Source organism: Watersipora subatra, chromosome 8, assembly GCF_963576615.1.
Source record: "Watersipora subatra chromosome 8, tzWatSuba1.1, whole genome shotgun sequence".
In the NCBI taxonomy this organism is placed as follows: domain Eukaryota; kingdom Metazoa; phylum Bryozoa; class Gymnolaemata; order Cheilostomatida; family Watersiporidae; genus Watersipora; species Watersipora subatra.
This window is the reverse complement of record NC_088715.1, coordinates 56,024,343-56,043,753: the sequence shown is the minus strand read 5'-3', so window position 1 is coordinate 56,043,753 and position 19,411 is coordinate 56,024,343. Positions and strand designations below refer to the sequence as shown.

Genomic DNA, 19,411 nt, shown 5'->3' with positions numbered 1-19,411 from the left:
ATGATCAGTATACAAATAGCCTAATTTTAAGTTCGAGATCAATTATTGTTGATATCGTGAGATGGAACAAATTTGCCCTAATGAAAAAAGACGAAGAAGCACTGTGTTACATATACTTAGTTCCTAAAATATTTCTTAACAGAGGTATCGTAATGTGTGAGCGCCGTGCTAGAAAGAATAACTGGACACACCACACACATATAAGCATACACAACATTTGGTAAATATATATACCCTACAGGATGAAAATATTCGATGGATATAAAAAGTCGCGCTTTCGCGAAAGTTTTTTAATCACAAGGGAGAATAACTACTGCCTCAAATTAAAAACTAGCCGCTAGGCATAAATACTAAATGTAGCTGAGTTCCAAAACTATTTTTAAATCATCGCCGGGACTTTGAGTTAACCCCATTGCCAATGAATCAAACTTTTTACAAAATTATTCAAGGTTTTCACAAGTTATTCGGCATGGCATCGTCATCGCAAAAATCTCCCCTACAGTCTTTTTACATTGAAATCAACTCCATCAACCTCTAATACCAATTTTGATGACGATAATGATTCTGATCTGGACATTATGGTATGTATTTGATTTGCAGTGCAGATACGTTTTTCCATAATTAACTGCGTTAGTTAATTCTTTTGTTTAAAAACTGATTGTTTTCATTAAATACTTCAGCTATTGTTTTTGTACTTCCTCTACACTTATTAAAAAAAATTTTCTTCTTTTGTGTTTACTGCAGATTGAGAATAAAACAGAACCTATTCCGATTACAAAACGTAGAGACAAGTAGTAATATTCACCAAGGCAGGAATATTGGCAGAGAAGCAGTCAACCTAGTAATAGGTTGACTGATAGACTTCATCAACAACAACTCATTGATATCGCTGCAGCAAGCATGATTATATTATATATTCTATTTCATATATAGATATAGACTGACTGTGCCTCCGGCATTGCCGGGTATTAAAAAACAGCTTATAAACAATGAGAAATGATGAGAGTTGCCTACTACCTTCAATTAGCCTGGCACATTACCAATGAAAAATGGTATTAAGAATCAGCTTATAAACAATGAGAAGTAATGAGAGTTGCTTGCCACTTGCTATTAGCCTGACACAATGCCAATGGAAGTTCCAATAAGCTTGCTAATAAGCACTAGGCTTCTAACGACGCCATACCATGACATTGTGGCAGCGTTGTCCAGCTACAGCTATTCTAATAATAGCTATAGCTGGAAGTACTGAAGGATAGACTTTCACATTTATATATTTAGATATACATGTATATATATATATATATATATATATTTATATATATAAAAATATATATGTAATTTATATACAAGTATATATCTATACATATACTTGTATTTGGTCTATAAGGTAGGCAAACACACTCACGCATGCACACACTCGCTCGCATACACAAGCACATAAATATACAGACAGATTTTATGCCGTTTATATACGGTATGGTATGCAAAATTGTTGGGTAATATCTCTCATATAACGACTTATATCGGCAAGCAAACTACCTAGTCTCTGTGGCCAAATGGGTAGGGCGTTGGACTGGTGAACAGTTGGGTCCGAAATCAAATCTTCATTGGTACAGATTAATTATTCAAAGATTTTAATAGCTATATATATACATATACGCATTTTTAAAGCGTAGAGTTCTGTTCGAAGTAGGCCTGACCACTTATCTAATATATGTATATATATATATATATATATATATATATATATATATATATATATATATATATATATATATATATACTAGCTGTGCTAGCCGGCATTGCCCGGGTAATAGGAAAGTCTTTGGACAGAAAATTGATTTGTTTTTAAAATATAACAAAATTTGTCATTCTAACTTACAAACTACATATCATGAAAAAAATGTTTTGTTTTTTAAACAATGAGAAGTAATGAGAGTTGCTTGCTATTAGCCTGAGCGCTATCAGCCAGTACATTTAATAACGTGAGTGAACAGCTTTTCGTGACATTATGCTATGACCTATGACTATCTATATATATACTAGTTGTGCTACCCGGCGTTGCTAGGGTAATAAAAAAGTCATTGGACAAAAAATTGATTCGTATTTAACATATATAACAACATTTGCCATTCTAACTTTCAAAATATATATCATGAGAGAAGTGTTTTGTGTAGTCTTAATAAATTAATAAATTAATTAATTAATTTCAAACTTTGTCAAACAACCGTAACTTTCAAGCTTTATATTATGAAGAAATGATTTTGTGTAGAACAGGTTCTTTTCTTTAGATACATGTACATTAGACAATGTGTAACTTCTGCGAATACATGTATTTAACAGATTGATAAAAAATATGACAGAATATGGTAGTATTTTGTAGTTGAAATTTTATTAGAACAATGTCTGCCAAAGATGGTTAAGTGAAAAATTAATATTAATAATAAAGATTGGAAACTAAGTAATAGGATAAAAAACAGTGATAGGAAAATGAATAATGTTTAAACTTCAATGGCAACATTAGACTCCAATTATGTTTAAAAAATGCTAGTTGAAATGAAAAAGATAATGCAACAAACTTTAAAGACTTATATGATAAACTTCAAAAGTTATACAAAGTTTATGTCTGACTGAGTGCTGATAAGGTTCTATCCATAAATATATAAACCTAGATTGGCCAATAATAGCTATTCCCATCAGTTTCCTTGTCAGACTTAAATAGCATGACGTAACTTCATTGTATTGTACTTCATGCTTGACTGCACTATTGTTAACAATGGAGCTAATGAAGAGAAGCTGACAAAATCACATTTATTTTCACATAAAAACCTTCTTGGATACATAATCCAGTAAACTAAAGCAATTATGTGATAATATCTGATAACCACCATAGATTAAAACTATAAAAGCTATGAATTTTTGCACACAAATCATGAGCCATCCGGGCTATATTTGCCACCCTCTCCTATCCCCATTCTCTATTTTCCCCTTCTCCAAAGAAAAAGTGAGAAGGGGAAAAGAGAAAAGGGGGAAAGGAGAGGGGGACAAATAGCCCACCCACTCAAAGAGCCAGACCCTGGCTAGGTAAATAGACTAATATCATGCTGAACTAGACAAGACTAAATATGATGAGTATGCAAGCATGTCTTAAGTAAAAAATGAGACAGAATGATTACTTTACTGCTGGCTATGTAGCTGTCTAGGTCACCAAAGCTGAAGTGTAATAATTGTATCACTAGCATCGTGGATGTTACCAACTATGATGTAAACCAAGCAACCAATTCCCTAATCAAGGTTAATAATCGTGGTGGCTTGACTTTGTCTTCGCCTGTGGTGATTGAGGTTTGCAACCACAGGGAGAAAGCGTGGAGAGTGTTGCTTAGTAGTGTTGGATTAGTGAAAAACTTTCCCAGGCTAGCACTAATTGCCACTATGGAGAATTTGCTGAGATTCAACATCATGCTATTGTTTAAGTGTAATCATACTAGTAGCCTGGCTCGTGAGATAGCAAAGAGATATATTTCGATTAGGGCGCATTATGAAGCTAGGAATAGAGCTGGCACGGGTAGCTTGTCTGGTTTTGACCCATCGCGTCAGAGGTGCCTGGGTCAGGCCACCCGAGCCTCAGGTCTTCCTATACAAAGACATGGGTAGGCTTATGGCTAAACAACAGTGGTTGTATATCGCTTTTTAAGTGCGATTGAAATGAAGTCGCATGTAGTCCTTGCGCGGAAGGACCATGCGGAATAAAACAAGGTGAGTTCAGACTATATTTTTACATCTGCTACAATAGTCTTTGGATTATAGGTTTCACAACAATTTTTGGCAAAAAATAACATGCCGGTGGTCAAGGAGTTCATGAAGAAGCCAGTCACAAAAGGAAAATACCAAGTTATTTGTACAATATGCAAAAGCAAGTTAAGGTTGACTTGCAACAAAATTCACATTACGATTATTTGGTATCATAAGATTCACCATGTCTTACTCTGTTGTGTTGTAGATGTGAAATATATGGGAATGTGATTACAAGCTCTTAAAAGCTAAAAAACGAACAGTTAATCGCAGCCACACGAGACCGCCATAGTTTGGATTCGCTTTCCAAAACGGCTCAAATGGGACGTAGTTGTTACAGAATGGTTTCTGTTTACACTTTCATGCAACCTCATTTGTCGAAATATTTTCACAAATATACTTCACGCATTCAATAAAACCATGTCTATTGTTCTTATGCGTCTGTTTTATCGTCATCGTAATGGTGTCACTTTTAACACTGATATCTTATAACTTATGGTAAAAAATCAGTAAACTTTTTAACCTCAGCTCGAAGGAGTACATATCATTGTCTGATAATCCTGAAAAGCCTGTTGGTCACCTGTGATAATAGAAAAGTGCTGCAAAAATTATTTTCTCAGTATTTGGTCACGTGATCAGATTACCACTTGACGATTGAATAATGCCAAAACAAAACTGTAAAGTAGCGAGTAACTATATTTGATACGGGGTATTCGGTAAAACCCGAAGTGTTTGTCATAAACTAGTGCTACGATAAGTTTTATATTGAGCTTTTTATTGGCTTTTCAATTCACGTGAGAACATCACGTGACAAAACGATAACCAAACTGTAATGACTGCGTCAGAGAAATAAACAGATTCCAATCTACGGCGGCTTTTCGTTTTTGAGCTTTTAAGAGCTTGTAATCACATTTCCACGTATCTGCCACCTACAACACAACAGAGTAAGACATGGTGAAACTTTTGATACCAAGTAATTGTAATGTGAATTTTGTTGCAAGTCAACCTTTAAGCTAAAAAGAAGGGTTCATCTCAATACTATTGAGGCATTTACAACGATGGCGTCCTGAGGAACTTAAAAGCGCGTCTAAGAACCTTCAATCCAGCAAATTTATTTTATTTTTAGTTTCTTTCACTAATACCAGAAGTTTTAGGGAAGTGATGGATTTTTTCTTTCCACTATGCTGGGTTATCTATTCCTATATTTGTAAAAAATTTCTTAACTAATCTTTTGTTGATTATAGTAGCAGTTGAAAATAAAATCTGTAATAAAAACACTAGCCAAATCATGCCATTAATCTATCGCCCATTGAATAGCATTGATCCACCAATGTCTAGCCATAAATTGTAGACTGCATCTATAAACCAAGCCACAAAATATAATGATTGGTGTGATAATGGTTTCTTTTATCGTAGTTTATTGATGTCACTACATTAGGCTGTAATAGAACTATCTCTTAACCTTAAATGAATAATAAATCGCACGTGCTGACCCGGTCCGACCCGATCTTGGCCCTCATTGCTGACCCTGAGTCTGGTCCGACCCTGCATTCCTTGGTCATGTTCTAGCTCTAGCTAAGAAAGCCATTGAGTCTATTTCCCTGATCAGATCAAAACTTCACAGGCTCATCACATTTAGTCATGTTTAGTTCAAAATGATATTAGTTTTTTACTTAGCCAGGGTCTGGCTCTTCGGGTGGGTGAGCTATTTGCCACCCCTCCCCCCCCCCTCTCTCCTTTCCCCCTTCTCTCTTTTCTCCTTTTCACTTCTTTTTTGGAAAAGGAGAAAATAGAGAATGGGGATAGGAGAGGGTGGCAAATATAGCCCTGATGGCTCATGATTTGTGTGCAACAATTCATAGCTTTTATAGTTTTAATCTATGGTGGTTATCAGATATTATCACATAATTGCTTTAGTTTACTGGATTATGTATCCAAGAACGTTTTTATGTGAAAATAAATGTGATTTTGTCAGCTTCTTCTCATTAGCTCCATTGATAACAATAGTGCAGTCAAGCATGAGGTACAATACAATGACGTTACGTCATGCTATTTAAGTCTGACAGGCTTTTTCCCTATTGGCCAATCTAGGTTTATATATCTATGGTTCTATCTAGCACATATGACAAAGAGAGAGATTCTGAAAGTTGTATAACCAGAGAGCAGAGAATATATTAGAGAAGATTCTGTCAAACATCGCAGCAAATGCACTAATGAATTATGAATATGCCATTAAATTTTAGATGCACATTAAAAGACAATGTATACATGTACATGTATATCACACAGGCTATATCACATATGCATGAAAGAGTTCAACTATCCCAAACCCTATGGTAGTTTGCGATCACGAGGTTCCCCTTGCTATTGTACCAGGAAGACTAACACCAGCATATAAAACAAAGGATAAAATTAACTATTTTGTTTATATAGCTGATCTAAAACTGTACGGGAAACCATGGAATGATATGGACTGATATGGAAACATTTATATTTATTGTGAAGGTATGCAGTTCTAACAATGGAATGCAGTCTAAACTAGATCAGTGTGCTACAATCATGTTGAGAAAAAAAACTTATTGGAGGGAAGAACGGTGGTATAATTAGAGAGGTTTGAAATGCAAAGAATAGAGAAAAATGATGAATGTAAATACGCTGGAATTTTAAAGGCGGCTAGCATTAGAGACATTCTAGTGAAAACACTTCATGAATATTTCTAAAGACTAAGGAGGTTTCTGAAAGCAAAACTAAACTTGGGAAACTTGTTTAAGGTTTTCCACTTGTAGAGAGTATTTCTCTATAGATATGTAAATGAAATATTGAAATGGAAAAAAGAGGAGCCCAGGCAAGCAGACTGGAGGACAAAGAAATATATCACAATGTACAATGATTTAGATGGATATGTAGATAAAAATGCATATACAAAAATAAATGTTTAACCTAGCAGTAGCTATTAGATGGAAACTAGACTATTATATTTTCTTTTTTTCCTATGCTCTTATTATGCTCTTATATATCTATAAAAAGAACTAAAGCTGGAAGTGATAGAAATAATTCCAATTTAACTGTTTCAATATCATATGTATATATACATATATGTATATATATATATATATATATATATATATATATATATATATATATATATATATATAAATTGTTTCCTCATCCCGGATACCCCGTATGGGTGGTAAATTCTGCTCTAATTCGGGTCTCCTACCAGAGACCTGGGAGTTTGAGCACTCGCCTCAAGATCTTAGCTGTTCCCAATAGCGCACTTTTCTGCAACTCACCTGAGTTGATTGTTGTTGGTATTTGGGCAAGCCACATTTTATGCGCCGGTGTTATTGCGCCCAATGCCCCAATGACAACTGGGATTACAGTTGTTCTTACATTCCAGCATTTTTCAATTTCTTCTCCAAGAGGAAGATATTTCTCTACCTTTTCTTTTTCTTTGCTGGCTATATTGTAGTCATTTGGGTACTGATATATCTATTATAGTAGCCCTCTTGTTCTCCTTGTCTACCACCACTATATCTTGTTGGTTTGCTAGGACATGCTTGTCAGTTTGGATGTAGAAGTCCCAGAGGATCTTAGCGCGGTCATTTTCATTGACCTTACCACGAGCTTCCCACCATATATATATATATATATATATATATATATATAGTCAAATTAGATTGAATAGGAGGCCACTTTGGAAAATATATCCACGATATAGGGCTTTTGGATAATAGGAGGCTTCTGATAGGAGGCTTCGCTAGAAACATGCTTAAACAACTCTACTCGTCATGCTGATCGCATACGTATCTATTTTGCATTTTGCATAAATTTTGCCGGAGAGTTCAACATTTTGGAAAATTTTGCAGGTTAGGAGGCTCTGTAGTTTGAAATGGAGGACCTCCCATTAGCGTAAAATTTGAAAATTTTTATACAAAATTTTGAGTTGTCTTCTCTTTTGCAAGAGAAGTTATCTTCTCATTAAATTCAGGGCCTCCTATTATGTTTTTATATCTTGAATTAGATAGTCCTAGTTCCAAGCTCTACTTCTTTTCTTTTTATATAAATTTAGCTAACTATGATATTTAGTTTGGTTCTTTTTACTTGTAATGAACCTTTATTGCATCATTTAATTTTCTATCAATTGGTTAAAAAGGCAAACTAATCCCTGAAACCCCATTTCAGGGATTTTGCCAACAGAACCTAAGAAAACCGATTTGCAGGCACATCTGTGTGTGCTTTGATCTAAAGTTTATCACACATATTATTCATAAAATTGAAAACTTATGCTTTCCCTTAATAGCTTGTTAGTGGGCATGCATGGCAAAAACAAGCACTTTGTCCATTTAAAAAAAGTTGTAATAAGTTGCTATAAAAGCTAGGATGGTATTGACATCAAGTAATTGGTATTGAAACCATCCTAGTTGTCAAATAGAAAACTTAAAACGTATATTAATTAAAACAGTGCATATATTCATGCTGCCAAATATGCCTGGTAGAGTCAGAGACACCCAATTTTTAAAACATAAATGTCAAACATGGGAGATTTGCATACCTGTGGCCACATTTATTACTTATACAATTTGATTTAGTCAATTCATTGCTACTGAGGCAAAACTGGGAAATATAGCATATGTGGGGCCCTTTGGATTATAAAAGGTTTCAGATAAGAGCTTTCGATGAAACCATGCAGTAACATTGAACACACTGTGCAGATTGCATGCATGTATATCTAACTCGCATTTATCAACATTGGTCAGCATATTTCTTTAAAAAAAGCCCAAACTTACTCAAAAGGAAAAAAATTGACTCTTTAAGCAACCCCGTCAAGGAGTTGAGTTTACAGAAAAGGAAAGCTCAATATAAGTACGTCAAACAAATTGCTCAAGTGAGTGCAACGGTGACAAATAAAATATTCTTAAAACACAATGAGTTTGTATAAATCTAAAAGTCTTTAGTGCAAATGGAGCAACCTATCAAAAGCAGGCCAAACAGCTGTTACATTACCAAAAGATTAAAAATCAAAGCATTCACAAGAATACCATAAAACATTTATCAACAAAAGTGGACTATTTTATTTCTGTCAAATAAAGCTGTAGAGCTTCAAAACACTGAGCTCTATAATTGTCTTGCAAATTGTGTGACCATCTCCTGGCACCTCGAGTATAATGTGTGAAGTTGTGGTAGCTGTAACTAATGGCTCTGCAGAACGTTTAAAATATGATTTTAGCTAGAAATCTTAGAAGCGATTCGCAAGAGAACTTTGCTGATTGTAGACACGCCCAGCTACAGAAAGAACTTTAAGGTTGGATGTCATTCCAGTCACTGGATGCCTTTTTGGAAATTGAACATCAACTTGTTGTTTGAAGGTTAGGCAACCTAGACCACTTTGCCTCCACTGGTAAATATGCTGCTCTACCTGCAAAGAAACCAGTCATTAACCTGTTAGTATAGTTAAAAATTAGGAGAATGTTGAACACTACTCATTTTACAGACTTTCCCAAGATATCAAACCAGCTTTAAAACAATACTGACTAAAAAGTGTGCTCCATCATGTTGTTTTAGAACGCTTAGGAGATTGGCCAGAAACTTGAAGAGTAGGCTTTTGCAGCTAGCTATATTGGTGGCTGTACTAAATGTAGGTCACACAGAAGATGCTTTCCTACTGAAACTCTGCATAATTATGTTTGCCCTAAAGAGATTGCAGTTCTCACTATGTTGATGTTTTGCCTAAAAGAAATAAACCTAGTAAGCCTTAAAAAATTCTTGTTTCGATGTTGTTAACACAAGTTAACTCAATAAAAGTAAAAAACAACAAACATTATCATTAATGCTTTCTTTTAAGCTAAAGCTTTTTTGTCAAACTATTAGGTAAGAATGGTATCTTTTAAATATAAAATGTAATGAATAGTTGGGTTAAGAAAAGCTTTATTTTACAACCTAATAATTACAGCGTTGCCATTCCTCTTATTTCTAAGCAAAATGCACCAAAATCTACAAAATTTTACACATTCAGCCTGTACTGTGATGAGAACCGTGTCTGTCCATATAAAGCCACCGTTGGATAATGGAAAAAATATTGCATCCCGCTGGATTTGAACTGGCAACATTTACCTTGCTAGACTGACACTACAAAAACTATGCTAATTAACCTTGTAATAATTTACAATATTTGAATGCATAATTATTGCAACTGATAATCTTTTACAGCACTCTACACTGCCAGGGTATTTGTTGGTACAAGCCAAGTTGATTCAAATCTTGAGCTGAGTAAAATTCCTAACTGTCTACACGGTCAATTTTTTCCATGCACAGATTGACTATGAATTGTATAAAAGTCCCTTTTCATTCAGTTGGCCTTTAACACTGTAAGGTTGGTGTGTATGAATATGCCTTTCACTGCAATGCATACGTGTACAAATTAAGCATAGGGTTACTGCCAGGTTACTCTGCAAAGCAGAGTTGTCCTCTCATGCACTCCAAACAAATCCTAAATATTTAGGATTATACATTATTCATTAATTATATAGACATTATTGAAATTCTTTAAATAGTTTAGAAGTTTCTATTAAAGCAGATTTTCAGCTTTTGTTTACACCATTTAGTCTCTGCTTATATGATAAAGCTACTCTTTGCCATTAGCATGTCTGTGCAAATGCGCTCGTTTATAACAGTTCATCTTCGTAGACTATTTGAGATGATCAAAATAAATTCTAGCTCAGCAAAAAATTTAATTCTGATGCTCATATCAACTGATTGGACAATTAAAAAACATTCAGTTTTGAAGGTAGTAAACATGAATTTGGAGATCAAACAGAAGGTGAGGTGAATAAAAGCCACAAGAGACAGACTGCTACTTGTTGCGGCTAGCTAACAAAGTAAAATCAGTGTCTGTATGACTTATCATTTATCCATCGTCGGGAAGAGCTTGAGAGCAAGATAGATTTTGATGAGACTAGATATCATGACATTCAGCTTGGTATACAGACGGTCCCCAACCTACGAACGAGTTACGTTCCGAACAATTGTTTGTACAGTGAATTTGTTCGTAAGTTGCTTCAGTGCTATATTTTGTATTATAACTTATGCTTAAGGCCTACATGTATATAAGTATATTGAAGGTTTATATTAGTATGTTTAAGGCTTGTATAAGTAACCTGTAAATTGGTTTGTACTGAAAAAACTTTTTAATAAAATGGAGAGAATACTGTGGTGGACGCCAGGCCATGACACAGCATTTCTTATTGATCGTATGTGTTGTCCTTTTTTATTATATCGTTGATTTAATCGTTATGCTAGAACTTATCTTTGTTGTCCTTTTTATGTGTTGTCCTTTTATTATACCGTTGTTTCACTCGTTATGCTATTGTTATATCTGATATCATGTTATAACACTATCATTTATCGTCACTTTTATTGTTGTCATACCAACTCGCTAGCGGTCCTATTTATTCACCTTGTTAGCCGGTGTTCTCACCGTTTGCCGTTAGGACGGAACAGTTGATATTACTGAATATAACGGAGCGCTCTCATTTATTTGAGCAGAGCAGATAGATGTACGCTCCTCGAATAGTGAAATTTCCTTCGCTAATAAAAAAGCTGAATGGGACTACACACACTCTCTTCTTTTTATTTATTAGTCTAGATCGTGCCAAGTAAAGGTCGGCAAACTCCTTTACAATACATACAGGAAAAATAAAAAAGTTCTTTGCGCACTGGAGATACGTTTACGCACTTATGCACTGCAACGAACTGGGCAGAGGAAGGTGGATGCTGGGTGATGCTTCTATGTAGCGCCTCTTTCTGCCGCTAATAAATCGGTAATACCGTCGGTATTATCGATGAATATACGCGCAGACCTGTTCGTATGTACCATTGTTTGTAACTCGAATGTTCGTAAGTAGGAAACCGTCTGTATTAACACTCCAAAGCTTTCACTGATAGATCCCCTTCAAATATTTCTGATTTCTTGCGAGGCGAATCATTTTACATATTTTTGACAAAAATGACAATCTCTAATGACAAACTAGTTTAACAATGTATTGGTATCTATAATAGCGAACCCTATGCATCTTATCATTGCTCAAGTTTGGCAAGAATGTAAGCGATATTTTTAAGGACAACTATGAAAATTTTGTTAATAATTTTGGGAACTTTCACCAACTTGACACTTTACCCTATATGGCATTACTTATGTTGGTCAAACAAAAGCTTTACATAAATTCATTACATTGAGAGGAATTTGCGTTATAATAGGTATACATGTACATTATAGCAAAATTTTCTGTACAGCTATTTCAACCAGATAAAAATCTGACCTATGCCCATACTACAAAAAATTCATAATTTGAGTTAAAATACTTGGATTTAAGTTAGCATATGACCTAAAAGTCAATGAAAGGAACTTAAGTTTACTTTTCACATAGGAAACAAATACATTATGCTTATGAAACAATGCAAGTGTTTTGGCCTTAAAGTTTGGCTTATTTATGTATATACTTAAAAACATTACTTTTTATTTTGTGGGTTTTCACTGTCCACAAAAGACCCTGGTCCCCGTTAATCCCGAAAATTGAATGGTGACTGCAGAAAACAGCTATGACAGGCCGAACAGGATTTGGAACAAAAGGTACATTTCTCACAAACAGAGATTGTAAATGGTACAAAAATGCAAGTTAAGCAATACGAGTGTCATTCAGAGTTTAAAAAAAGCTATAGCTTGTTGCATACTATTAGATACATTGTCCAAATACATATTATTGAAATTTTCGGACTAGCACAAAATTTTTTATCTCAATATTTGTAAAATACATCTAAAAAAATATGGTTTTTCACCAAGGTTCATTCTATGTCACTCAATATTTTGGTGTTTTGACACCCTAATTTACCTTCACTAAGTTCCTTTGTCCGCTCTCCTCTGACCAGAAACCTCCCCAAATATGTAAGCTTTTGTAACCTTGAATCGCCAATTCTTTAGATAACTTGTCTAGCACCAGAGTGGGTGCAGAACATGTTATAGCAACACCCTGCAATTAGTAATAACAAAATTGAAATATCACATTTTTTGAATGAATGATTTTCCGATTTAAATTAAACTCTTTTCATAGCTAATCAATTGAAAGCTCATTGCTTGCTGCAAAAAAAGGAAAAAACTGAGCAAGCAGAAGTGCATCTGATATTTTAGCTTATGACTCTCAATCCCCGCTTTGATATTTGTCACCATTGTGATTTGTAGGCAATAGAAGAACGCGAGTTAAGCAATGTAAACACATTCATATCCTATTAAAAAAAAGGACTTCAAATATTGAGTGGTATTTCAAAAGCAATTACTCATTCGTAAAATTGATAGTCAGTAGTCTGACCCTGATCTGGACTTGGCTTTTAGATATTATTGCAAAGTAAAGTTTAGAGCTGATCACCATAGGTTTTAACTGTGAGTTTCAGTTCCTATCCCAGACACTATGCTTACATATAGTCTGTACAAGTGCTATCGTCAGTGGACAGGCAACCAGAATGCAAGAACATGACAACTATAAACATGCAAGGGTGAATAGGAGCTGTATACACAATTAAAATAAAGCAGTTATTTCACAAGGCATAGTCCAATTTGTAAAACGGAATAACTAGTAAATGACATTCAACTAAATTGTTGTTGATGACAGCTCTGCACAAGCTTCAGCTAAACATTCACAGATAATAATTACATAAGAAAATACACAAACTAAAAAGCAATTATACTTAGTCAATACTAAGAATGATTATGACGTTTAAGAATATTAATCAAAATTACGTACAGTGGCACTCGCATACCGTTGTTGCTTGAAAGGTATGTTTCCAAAAGAAAATCTTGTCATTTTTCTAAAAGATTACTAATGCTTAAAGGTTGACTTGCAACAAAATTCACGCTACAGTTATTTGGTATCAAAAGATTCACCATGTCTTACTCTGTTGTGTTGCATGTGCAATATATGTAGAAATGTGATAACATGCTCTTAAAAGCTCAAAAGCGAAAAGTTAATCGCCGCCATCACGAAATTGCCGAAGATTAGAATCCCGTTCCAAAAATGGGTCAAATGGAACGTAGCTCAACAAGATGGCTTCTGTTTACACTTTCATGCAACCTCATTCATTCAAATATTTTCACAATTACACTTCACGCATTCAATGAAACGATGTCTATTGTCTTCAAGCATCTGTTTCCTCATCACTGTATTGATGTCACTTTGAGCACTGATATCTCAAAACCTACCGTAAAAAATAGTTTAATTTTTAACCTTAGCTCGAAGGATTGCATATCATCATCTGATAAGCATGACAAGCCTGTTGGTCACCTGTGATAGTCAAAAAATGCTGCGAAAATTATGCGCGCTGTTTGGCAGGAAGCATGGGTCACATGATCAGATTGCGACTAGACGATTAGATCAACCCAAAACAAAATTGTAAACTAGCGAGCATCTATAATTGGTAAGAGCTCTTTGGCGAAACCCAAAGTTTATGTCATAAACTAGTGCTACAAGAAGTTTTATATTGAGCCTTTTACAGAACTTACAATTCATGTGAGAAGATCACGTGTCAAAACAATAACCAAATCATTTTACTATGTCAGAGAAATGAATTGATTCCAATCTACGGCGGTTTCGGGATCGCGGAGATTATCTGTTTCTTTTTTAGCTTTTAAGAGCTTGTAATCACAGTTCTCCATATTTTGCACCCACAACACAGCAGAGTAAGCCATGGTGAATCTTTTGATATCAAATCACCATAATGAAATTTTGTTGCAAGTCAACCTTCAACAAGCAAAATGATAACAAGCTCCAGTACCATGCATTGACAACTTGGGCAGCTAAGTCGTACATGCAAATCAGATGAGTATTTTACGGTATTTTGGAAAGGCCAATAATTAACCAATATTTGAGTTTTCATCAAATTAAAGTACATTTAATGGGCCATTTTAGCAGCGCAAAGAAAGCACATTTCTGATGACCATTTGCACCAATTTAGGGCAGGTAGTAGGAGTGAAACAAATTGGTTCGACTTATTTTAGTCAAAAATGGATACAAGTATTAGCCAAATGAAAGTTTGTTACGGAAAGTTCTATCATAAGAACATAATTTGAAATAAATTCTATAATAAACCTCTTGCAGTTGCTTCATTTTGTCCTGCAAACACATTAAAATCTGTAATAGAAAACAAGACACCTATACAAAATCAAAACTGGTAGTTAATTTCTGTTAGTGATGACATATTTTTTATTGTAGTTCTACAATAGCACTATAAGTTCCAAACAGTGCATTAACTATTAATGTGTCATGATCACAGAATTCATGGTAAGTCGGGATTACAAGATTTAGCAAACAAAATTTTGATTCTAGCCTAATTACAGCAGATTATATGGTCAAAAAACTGAAGAACGTTTACCATTAGTGCAAAAACATAGTTCCAAGAAAACTGGTATTAAAGTTTGAGAAACGAAAACCAATGTAAAGTTTTGTTTACATTTCAACATGACATAGCAACCAATATCAAGATATTGTGATTTATCTAGATTTCTGTACTTGGATCCAAAAACCTATGCTGAATTTAAAAATCTAAACAGATTTTAGCTGGTTGTCAAAGAAATAGCTGTATATTTATAAGAAAGTGTATTACTTATTTTTGCCGATATAAAAAACAGCTTGATTGTATCGCGATATTGGGCACACCCAAATCATCAACCAAATCTTTAGAAAATTAACAACAGTAACATATTGCACACCATCGGTCACTATATACTTCGACCTTGCAAACTCGAATAATTATTCTCATAACTAAATCTGATTATAATTTCACAAAAATTGAATAATTATTCTTATTATTAAATATTGTAGTAATCTTGTAAGAATCGTTAGGAAAATATCACCACAACTCCCTTTACTTTCACTGCTTTTGACATCAGTTAGAATACCAAAGTACTCATTACAAGCGTCCAAAATGTCAAAGTTACCTTTAAAATCGGCAAAAAAGAAACAATTATTTTTAGCGGACACCATTTTTCAGTACTTCTTGTTTAGCATAGCAGCGGTTTTAAGTTTTTTTTCAATGGTAAAATACTTTTATTGGTTAAACTGACTTCAGATTCAGAAAGATCACTCTTTGATTGGTACAGACCTACAGGTTACAAAATTTGTTACCAATATTATAAGTTCAGTTGGTGCAACTTCAAAGTCGAATAATTCAACTTCGTGATTTGCGACTTAACCATGGTTTCTGTGACCGCAACCCATATGATCTACCTGCTGATAACTTCAACTCCTTTACTACCAAATGGATCTCTCTACCGCGACATAAGTGTTTCGTGAAACTTATTTTCTAAAAGAGTGTATAAATGGTTATAACTTTACACCCCAATTGTTTATTAACAATATTTTTATAGCAAGTTTGTCAGCATAAGTTTTTATGTTAGTTCATGCCCCCAAAAATATTACAAACGAGTTGTCGAGTGAGAGGGACCACTTTTCGTCCATTTTGAAATTACTGTGAGGTAAGCACAAAACTCTAGTCGGATGATTTATGAATATTATTAGTTTACATGTTAATTAATCTGATGAACATAATTACTCTCATTAGTACTAATGCTCAATAAAGTTGCTTAGTCTATAGATCTGAAGTTAGTAACCATTTATGGCTGTATTGCTTCTGAAATTACTGGTCATCAGTAAGAAGATTTCATAAAACAAGTTTTTGCAAAGCAAAACTATGCTCAGGTTGTAAACGCATTCTTATTTGCTCAACATATGCAAATAATAGCTTTTTTCAATCAGGTATAGATGTAATAAGATAATTTACTAATTAATCAGTAATCGGAAACAATTTGTACAAAAGCTTGCTAAAGCCGCATCATGCAGCACTTGGCCATACAGAAACACACTGCCAAACGAGCTGTACTATTGGTAGTTTAAGAGTTCACACTGAAACAGCTTCAACATAAAATTAAGACATAAGAAATCAGTGCAGAAACTGCTTCGTATTACATTTACTTTATGCCTTGTTGTAATTGAGCATCATTACAACAAGGCATGAAGGATGCACAATTAGGAAAAATGGCTGCAAGATCAAAATTTACCAAGTCTTTAATTTGTTAATGAAGCCGTGATAAAAAACAATTTAGACAATTTATGCAGAACTTAAATGCAACTGCATTTCATCAGCATTTTTATAAGCAGGCTTAGTGTAAAAAAAAACAGAGTAAGAGCCATACTACAAGTTCATGAAGTTTTGAACAAATTGTTACTTTACCCTTCAATATGTTGTAAAATGCTAAGACAAGGTTAAAAAATTATTGACGCTGTTGGAAGAGAGAACGTTTCAAATGCCTCTAGATTTCATAAAAAACAGCTAAAAATGATGGCCAGGGTTCTTGAGGACACTTTTATTTCTATGAAAGATTGGTAGATAGAACATTATTACACAAACAGACAATTCCAGAATTAAAGCGCAAACATTGTGGCCATAAAGGGTAAATAAAAATTGTTTCAAAGTAAAAGCCAAAAGGCTATTGTGCCTGGTAGTGGTAGCATCATTACCATATCATTTTTCTATTGAATAACGTAATACACTTTTTATTAGAATAGAACAGACTTTGGTACATTAATTTGTCCTACATGTGATGGCTCTTATTAAAAACCTAATTTTCACCAATGAAGTGTGCCCTCAGATTAAGATGACCTTATTTATGAACCACACCGCCTATCAGAGTTTTTTAACATACACATTAATCAGCAGAAGGTTTTACGCCTAATGTTACCGACAAAAAATCTAAAAAGTGTGTTGCAGTATGAGCTTGGTCAGGTTCTCATCCTCTTTTGCTGATACAATAGGTAGCAATCAGTAGTCCATTTTCCAAAGGTTTATTTATTGCCCATTTCTAAAACCTTGGTAGCTGTAAAGGTCTAACACAGCTGTTTATTGCAATAATAAACTGTAAAAACAAAAATAATGATTCTCAAAAAACTTTGGTCGCTGTTGGCTGTTAACATGTTTTCTATTAGTTAGATGCAGGATGGCGATTGGTTTTTTCCTGTTAGGTACACATATGACCGGCTAACTAATTGCCTACTCACTAATAAGAAATGTTTTGTACAAAGATGTTTTAGCGCATTGCTCTTGGTTATAAGCGTACATTGTGCTGAGCTGCACTGCGCAGGCTGTTGTACGCACTCAGTTAATGGACTAGACCAAAATCTGATTGTGTTTTAGACTTTTTCCATTCGGAAAACCCAGGCTACACTCATTAAGAAATACATTCAATCTTTAAAAAATGGTTAATATTTTAATACTTTGATATTGTATTTGTACAATTTAAATATCAATTGTACATGCCACTCCTTACATGGTTATTTTGCTTCATAACTATTGTTTTACTGTTTTTGCGGATTGTCAGTGCTATAGTATTTTAGTGTAGCCAACTACCCAATGTAATGACTGCAGTCTCCAGAGCTCACTTTAGTCATCAAAACCCAATTTAATTATCAGAAGATTAGGACTACAAAAAGTAGAGGACTCATCAACTTACCCTTCAGTTTTTCAAAACACTTGTAGGCCAATATGATTAGTTCTGTGAGAACATGATTAAAGAACAATAGTTCTGCGTGGTGAGCTCATCTTCGTTCTCCAGATTAAACAACTTCTACAAAAGAACAAAGATTTTAACATTGTATAAAAAAATAAGTTGATGAGGACTTTATGCACAGAGTCTCTGACCACCTTCAATTTGGTATTGGAAAAAATGTTGAAAGTGAGCTACCGTTAAACCTATATTTGAATGCACCTTGATTTGATTGGCACCGCTATTTGGGACCACATCAGGAGATTGCTTTGAAAATCGAGCGCCATCTTTTTAATGAACGCCAACTCTATTTGAGGAGGTAAGTTACCTTATCAGTATATGTATAGGTTTAGGTATATTCGCCTTTTGTGAAAATATAGCAAGGAGCTTTTAAGGTCCAAACACACTAGGCGATTTTATTGCAAGCGTCATGAGGGCGAAGATATCGCTGGTGCGTGCATAAACACACTTGAGCGATTTACTAGCAAATGATATAATGGGCACGCTCACAAACTGCCAATAAAAATCCGTATCATTAGTTTTTTCGGAGTTGTTGATAAATTTAGGCCAGTCAAAATGTCGTCGTCTAAGCTACAACATAAACAACCTCCACATTTGTTATTAAACCTATCTCCCTTTCAAAGAGTGTACACTGCCTACACTACAAGAAGACAAAAGAAAAACGATTCTTGTATTTTTAGCTGTATTGTTTTTACAATTTTTTATACATATTTTATTTTGTAGTGGTTTTTTATATTTAATATATTAAATATTTACCATTCTCAAGATGGTCAACCGGCGCAACGATTGACTCCGGATGTTGGTTTTCAACTCGGATTTTTTTAAATTTTGTTATGATGGACAGAACTGGGAGTGCTATTATTAAATTCATGAACAATTGAGTGTTCGTTCTGAAGATGTTTCGTAACAAAATAGAAAATTGGAGCTGATGTACGTTGTTGAACATCGGTAAGAAATAATTACCCGCCGTAAAATTACATTCTGGTAAGAACTAACCAATCGAAATGCATCTCG

At 34.3% G+C, this 19,411-nt stretch overlaps 1 long non-coding RNA gene across 1 annotated transcript; it reads right to left on the bottom strand.

Moving 5' to 3' along the window:
* Positions 1 to 8,502: 8,502 nt before the first annotated feature.
* LOC137401518 (uncharacterized) lies at positions 8,503 to 18,754 on the bottom strand. The gene is made up of 3 exons (XR_010979347.1): positions 18,344 to 18,754; positions 12,681 to 12,818; positions 8,503 to 9,211 (listed from the first exon to the last, which is right to left on the bottom strand). It is a non-coding gene; the product is annotated as an uncharacterized lncRNA (long non-coding RNA).
* Positions 18,755 to 19,411: the final 657 nt, after the last annotated feature.